Genomic DNA, 7,970 nt, shown 5'->3' on the forward strand with positions numbered 1-7,970 from the left:
CGCGATATTTAAAAAGGGAACCAAAACTGACCCTGGTAATTACAGGCCAGTGAGTTTGACGTGTGTAACATGCAAAGTATTTGAATCCATAATACGAGATACAATTGTGGCACATATGTCAAATAATAATCTATACTCCAAGTGTCAGCATGGGTTTAGAAAACACAGATCTTGTATTACCCAGCTCCTAGAGGTAATGGAAGACTTCACAGACATGATTGATGACGGTTTTAACATTGACATTTTGTACCTTGACTTTAAGAAAGCATTTGACAGTGTCCCTCATCAAAGATTGCTTGTTAAACTGAAGGGATATGGAATAACAGGAAATATTTATAAGTGGATAGAGCAGTTCTTATCTGAAAGAGTTCAGAGAGTTAGAGTGGGTAAAGAATTCTCAACTAACGAGAAAGTTTTGAGCGGAATACCCCAAGGAAGCATACTGGGACCTGTTCTATTCACCATCTTTATTAATGACCTTCCAGACATGGTGACAAGCAATTGCAAGATATTTGCAGACGATACAAAACTGTGTAACATAACTAACCACAAGGATATACTACAAAGAGACATTGACAGACTACAAGACTGGACAAGACAATGGAACTTATATTTTAATGCCGCAAAATGCAAAATCATGCATATAGGTAACAGAAATCCTGAACATGAGTATTATATGGATAGTCAAAAAAGGACAAGCATTACTAAATGTACCGAAGAAAAAGACATCGGAGTTATCTTTGACTCAAAATTTACTTTTGAGAAACATATTCATACGGCAATCAATAAAGCAAATAGTATGCTTGGAATTATTAAAAGGACCTTTACTTACCTTGATAAAGAAAATTTCCTTTGTCTATATAAAGCCTTGGTAAGACCACACTTGGAATATGGTAACACTATATGGGGATACCCAAACCGGAAAGGATTGCTAGCATCAATAGAAAGGGTGCAAAGAAGAGCAACAAAATTATTAAGTGAACTAAAAGACATGGATTATGGAGAAAGGCTGAGGCAACTGGACCTTCCATCACTGAAATATAGACGATATAGGGGAGATATGATCCAAGTATACAAAATCATATACAATTTAGATGATCTAAGAGTGGAAGATTTCTTTGAATTTAACACTGTTGAAAAAACACGAAGCTCTAGCAAAGATATATATCCAAAACATACTCGATTAAATGCCAAAACATACACTTTTACTAACCGCGTTATAAAATGGTGGAACCCACTAACAGAACTAACCAAAACAGCACCAACTCTTAACCAATTCAAGAATCTTCTGGACGCTGATATAAATGTAAAGATAAAAAAGTATGAATATGATGATTAAATTACTCATAGGAAAATTACCGCATGCAATGCAGACACTACTCAATGTTGACGAAAAAGAAGGGACATCAAAAAGGCCGCGAGGCCTACTTCGTCCCTATTCTATACCTATACTTATACCTAAAGTATAGAACAGAAAGGAGGAGTTTGTATTATACTCCATGTTTGGTGTTACATATACTTACCATGTCAAACTGATGCAAACTAGGCCTATTGGTTTGCTCTGCTTGGCCAAATTTCGCGCGGCTAACAGTGAAAAGACGGGCCCACCCGCTCTCAGCCAATCAAACGCCTCTAAAAGCTATAAGCGCTGAATCATTCCTTTGGCATAAATATTTATTATCAAGTGTACCGGGGTCACAAGGAATATTGGGGGGTCGGGGTAGTACATAAAAAGGTACAAACAAAAATCGAAAATCACACACACACACACACACACGTTTGAACAGAAGCCGCATATTACATGTGGATGGGGCTGATGACTAGATCTTCAGGTCAATGGTTGCCGATTGCACTATTCTATTTAATCATACTGGATTTGTTCGAGAGACAGGGCACTGACTGGTTTGGGGGGAAAGCTATTGGCGGAGCGATTGGTTTTCGTCCTTAAACGTCTGTACTGTCGACCAGAGGGGAGCATCTCAAAAATCCCAAAAGCTGGAAGTGATTCGTCCGAGCTGGCTGATTGATTTTACTTTTTTGAGTAGCCGCTTATGATATATGTAGTCTAGAAATGGTAGATCAGCCCCGGTAATCTTGGTGGCAACGATATTCGAGAAGAGGACGGGGATGGGGTGGATTGTCAACACAGTTCCCCCCAACACACAGGAAATAATGTTCATAATCATAATCTGAAATGGTTCGAAAACATGACCATCTTCTCTTCAAAACGTGACCGTGCGCGCACAGGAACCAAAAGCCCACCGACCGTTCAGTTTGGTGGAGTTTAACGACCTACTGGCTGTGCCCTTAATTTAAGGTAAAGTTGTTTTGTTGGCGTCGTTTTTGTTGTCAAGTTTGTAGTGGGGTCGTAAGTGTTGTTTGGTGTGTGTGAGGGGGGGGCGGGGGGGGGGAGGAGGGGGAGGGAGACTGACAGACAGACAGAACAGACAGGTAGACATACATACAGGAACGGGGACAGACACAGCGAGACAGACAGAGAGAGACTGTGAGACAGGCACAGAGAGAGAGAGTGAGAGAGAGAGATTTTGAAAGGAAACTGTGAGAGGAAGCGACCGTATATTTCCGGTGTTGGTCCACAATGAGCCGGTCATACACACTCACACCTCTGTATGAATGCTTCTTTGTACTAACAACAGCGCAGTAACCTACTGGGCCAACACTGGGAAGTAGTCGAAGCGTAGCATGAGACATTACGTGTAGTCTGACAAACCTCAGAACACAACTGGTACAAACAAATAGGATTCTGTGAAATTATTCTCAGAACACAACTCGTGCACTATCTGTGTGTAACGTCCCCCGTTGTTGAAGGTGGACAAAATGAAGGATATAAGAATATTATATGAAAAGCATTAAATATATTAATCTCCACGGCGGCTCAAAAAAAAAAAAAAAAAAAAAAAAAAAAAAAAGGGGGGGGGGGGGGGGGGGAACAATGTATGTCTACAATGACTGTCGTTTATATGCAGTTGGAAAATGTGTATTTTAACATAATTACAATTGTGTAGCATCCACCAGCCGTCAAACGAAACAAATGTATTTAATCACATTCCTGAGCACGATATAAGCTATTAGCTTGTTGTTGCTCCGCTGTCTATCTGTACATGTGTGACATATTTACTTAATAAAATTTTGTTTGTTTAAATCATATGAAAAGCATTAGACCATGCTCCTTTCTTTAATGCAACCTTCACTAACACAAGACCCAAACCCAGAACAAATCAACTTGAGGGCTTTTGCCGTCGTCATGGGAATTTTAGTCGCTAAGTCTCTCTGACGAGGGTGGACAGGCAGAGAAATGCGAACGTGCACACGCGGGCATACGCAAACACACATACACACAAACAAACACACATGCGCTCATACACACAATTATCGACACAACAAGAACCAAACATGAATGTTCAATATTCATTGCGTTCCAACCCTCCACCCTGCCTCTGTGTGTGTGTGTGTGTGTGTGTGTGTGTGACTATGTATGTACGTCACTTTGTGTGTCTGTGAGGCGAGTAGAGGAGGGGGTCGGGAGAGGGGTGGGGGGGGGGGGGTGGGGGGGGGGTTTCTGTGTTACAGGAAGAAAAAGAACAACTGATTGTTATAAACCTGTCCTGTTCAATGCCTGACAGCAACATAACCCAATGCGCTGGTCAGGCCTTGAATGCATGCTTATATATTTGTGTACCTATCAGAGTGGATTTCTTTTCACATAATTTTGCCAGAGGACAACACTCTCATTGCCTTGGGTTCTTTTTCAGTGCGCCAAAGTGCGTACTGCACACTGGTGACTCGGTTTCTTGTCTCATCCGAATGACTAGACGCTCAGTTTGATTGTTCAGTCAACCTTACAAGAAAGGACGAGAGAGGGAATCGAACCCAGGTCCTCACATTACCCCCGAAAACGTAGTATGGCTGCCTACATGGCAGGGTAAAAACGGTCATACACGTAAAAGCCCACTCGTGTACATGTATATATATACATACGAGTGAACGTGGGAGTTGCAGCCCACAATCGATGAAGAAGAGAAGAAGTTACCCTCATGGACTTTCTGTATTGGCAGATGAGCATCTTAACCATTCTTCTATCTTTCTAACTGTACACTGATAAGTACACAAATATATATGCATGCACTCAAGGCCACACTGCTGGTCACGCATCTGCCTAGCAGATGTGGTGCAGCATATATGGATTGTATAGTATATATTGTTATACTCTTTTGTCACAACAGATTTCTCTGTGTGAATTCGGGCTGCTCTCCCCACATCACTACACTGAGAGCGCCACCCTTTTTTTTTTTTTCTGCCTGCAATTTTTACTTGTTTTCCTGTCTTCTTCATTCAAAGGGCTGCAACTCCCACGTTCACTCGTATGTAAACGAGTGGGCTTTTACATGTATGACCATTTTTACCCCGCCATGTAGGCAGCCATACTCTGCTTTTGGGGGTGTGCATGCTGGGTATATTCTTGTTTCCATAACCCACCGAACACGGACATGGATTACAGGATCTTTAACGTGCACATTTGATCTTCTGTGTGCATATACACACATGAAGGGGGTTCAGGCACTAGCAGGTCTGCACATATGTTGACCTGGGAGATCAGAAAAATCTCCACCCTTTACCCACCAGGTGCCTTCACCAAGATTCGAACCCTGGACCCTCAGAATGGAAGTCCAATGCTTCAACCATTTGGTTATTGTGCCCATCGTTTTCCTGTCAAAGTGGGGTTTTTTCTACATAATTTTGCCAGGGACAACCCTTTTGTTGCAATGGGTTTTTTTTACCAGTGCAAAGTGCATGCTGCACACAGGACCTTTGTTCATCGTCTCACCCAAATGGCTAGTGTCCAGACCACCATTCAAGGTCTAGTGGAGGGGGAGAAAAAACTGGCAAGTGTAGGATTTAATTCAGTGTGCCCAGATTCTCTCGCTTCCTGGGCCAATGTGTTACCTCTCAGCCAACACTCCACTCAGCCAAACACAGTGGCGCCTCCTTAAACTGAAACTCAATTCCAAAATTCTTTGTGTGTGTGTATGCTTTTCTGTCTCTTCCCCTCTGTCAGGCCAATGTGTAGTGGTAAACAAAAAGGAGTTTAACAAAACCTGTCCCACAGGTTGTACTTTTCAGTGCTGATGTGCGTGTGCATATGCACTTAGTCTTTATAACGGTTGTTCTGGGTAATTTCTGCCGAAACATCCACACCACACAAACATGCATGCAAACACACACTCATGCAAAAAAACACTCACAAACACATACGCAGACACACACACATGCACTCACATGTACTCTCTCACAAAAGTGACAAATGCAACATTTTGTACCGCATTCACCGCTTAATTCTTTCTACTACTGGTCCTGCCCACGCTTTGATTTCCCCCCATGCTTCTTCCTTTCCAACTGGTATTTCCACTCCCTGTACATATATTTAGGCTCATGTGTGTGTTTGCACACAGAGTCAGCTTAACTTGTGTTTCAGTGTGTGTGTGTGTGTGTGTGTGTTAATCAGATTCAGAACCTGAATTGAAATCAGATTTTGTTGTCATCAAAATCCAGCAAGTGCACAAGACACACTTACAAAAAGTCAACGTCTCTTCTTTAAGAAAAAAAAAAAAAAAAGCTGTGGAAACTGTGTCCAACAGGACTTAACAAATTTCATACATACTGATGGCAAAGTAACAGCATTTGAGCGTGCAACTAAGTTTCTGGTAAATCATGTTCTCTTATTTTAACATGATATATGTGTCTATGTGTATATATACATACATATATATATATATATATGTGTGTGTGTGTGTGTGTGTGTGTGTGTGTGTGTGTGTATGTGTGTGTGTGTGTGTGATGAAGTACACGAAAACCTGGCTAAAGTCGCAGCCAGCTTTTCTTAGCAATGCGCAAAAACTCCTCATGGGATCAAGATACTGAAAATCAAGATTTTTACAAATTTCGCATCTTTCATGTCCTATCTTTGCTGTCGGTGAGTATTTTATCATAAAAGTGTCTGAAATTGTTGGGTTTTTTGTTAATTTGTTTGTTTTTTTGACTCACTTGTGTAAACAAAGTGAGTCTATGTTTTAACCCGGTGTTCGATTGTCTGTGTGTGTGTGTGTGTGTGTGTGTGTCCGTGGTAAACTTTAACATTGCCATTTTCTCTGCAAATACTTTGTCAGTTGACACCAAATTTGGCATAAAAATAGGAAAAATTCAGTTCTTTCCAGTCACCTTGTTTAAAACAATATTGCACCTCTGGGATGGACACAAAAACAAAAAACAACAAAAAAAGCCAAATTATATCCAAACTGGATTTACTGTTATATTTATATTTTATTTATTCTCTAAACTTGGCACTTTGATCTGATATTCTGACACAAGAACTAGAGCAGTTATTTTTATCATTTTTTGTTCAAACAGGAACTTCTTTTGCTAAGCATGGTATATTTCTGGTGCATGTCTTTGCTGCAGATAGTAAAAAAGGGAAATTAATCTGTAAATAATGCTAGGGGGGTTAATTTGCTTTAAACTGATCTTTCTCATCTTAAACATTACATTTTGAAATTATACTAAATACATAAAAAGCTTGTGCGTTTTACTCTAAACAGGGCTTTCACCATGTTCATTCACCCATGTGGTCTTTTTCAGAAAATACTAAAATCAATACTACGAGTGGACTTTATAGATCTACTGGCTGAGCCCTGAAGGTCATGGGCAAAAATCAACTGCTTACACATATTTATACATATTCAAAGCACGTGCTCATATTCCTCGCGAACGCGAAGAACGCCATTTTGTTTCAAGTTGTTGACCTGCCTGTTCAATCCTATATTCAATCGACAATACATGATAACCGTTAAATATTTATTCAGAGAAAGATTTGTGAACGCCTCATCACTTACTGGATTATGCCCCAAACTGCCATAAAAATATCCACAAAATCAGTTGAAATTCACAGTTTAAAATAATAAATCATAAGAGTTAATACCCTTGATGAAACGTAAAAATTTCCAGTCTTGACTTTTCTCAAAATGTAGTCCTTTTCACTTCATACGACGTTTACAAGTACTTGTACTTGGCTCTACATGTTATTAGTTTAACAAAATACTCAATTTTCATATCAACTTTAAAACTATAAAACTAGAATGAACATAAAAGAGACGGGCGCAATAGCCGAGTGGTTAAAGCGTTGGACTGTCAATCTGAGGGTCCCGGGTTCGAATCACGGTGACGGCGCCTGGTGGGTAAAGGGTGGAGATTTTTACCTCCCAGGCCAACATATGTGTAGACCTGCTAGTGCCTGAACCTCCTTCGTGTGTATATGCAAGCAGGAGATCAAATACGCACGTTAAAGATCCTGTAATCCATGTCAGCGTTCGGTGGGTTATGGAAACAAGAACATACCCAGCATGCACACCCCCGAAAACGGAGTATGGCTGCCTGCATGGCAGGGTAAAAACGGTCATACACGTAAAAGCCCACTCGTGTGCATACGAGTGAACGCAGAAGAAGACGAAGAACATAAAAGAGTAACTGAATCGACCGTGTTGTACATTCCCAGCGGGTGTAACTAAACTTGTACATCTATCAAGATCGTTAGTTAAGGAGCCACAATAGTGTATTGGGTAAGGCAGTTTCTTCTCACCTGAACATGTGCGGTATGAATCTGCTATCAGGTCTTTTTCTTTTCTTTTTTTTTTTAACCCAAAGCTTTATAATAACAAATACAGAACACATTTTAACAATTCAATTTTTTTTTTTTTAAGTGTATCACAAGTGAGTCTTGAAGGCCTTGCCTCTCCTGTTTCTATATTTTTTCAAAGTTGGTGTGCCCGAAAAGAACAACTAACAAGAGGCAAAGCCTGCAAAACTCACTTGTGCTTCACACTTTATCCAGTCAAGGAATCATGTATGAGGAGGGAAAAAAAAGAGATTTATAAAACCATTGAAAAGTGCTCTGTATT

General features: G+C 40.4%; 1 protein-coding gene across 6 annotated transcripts in view; it reads right to left on the reverse strand.

Moving 5' to 3' along the window:
- Nucleotides 1-7,970, reverse strand: part of LOC143282285 (PDZ and LIM domain protein 7-like) — a 126,197-nt gene that overhangs the window by 85,714 nt on the left and 32,513 nt on the right. The gene's annotated exons all lie outside the window — the stretch shown is intronic.

Source organism: Babylonia areolata, chromosome 1 (genome assembly GCF_041734735.1).
Source record: "Babylonia areolata isolate BAREFJ2019XMU chromosome 1, ASM4173473v1, whole genome shotgun sequence".
In the NCBI taxonomy this organism is placed as follows: domain Eukaryota; kingdom Metazoa; phylum Mollusca; class Gastropoda; order Neogastropoda; family Buccinidae; genus Babylonia; species Babylonia areolata.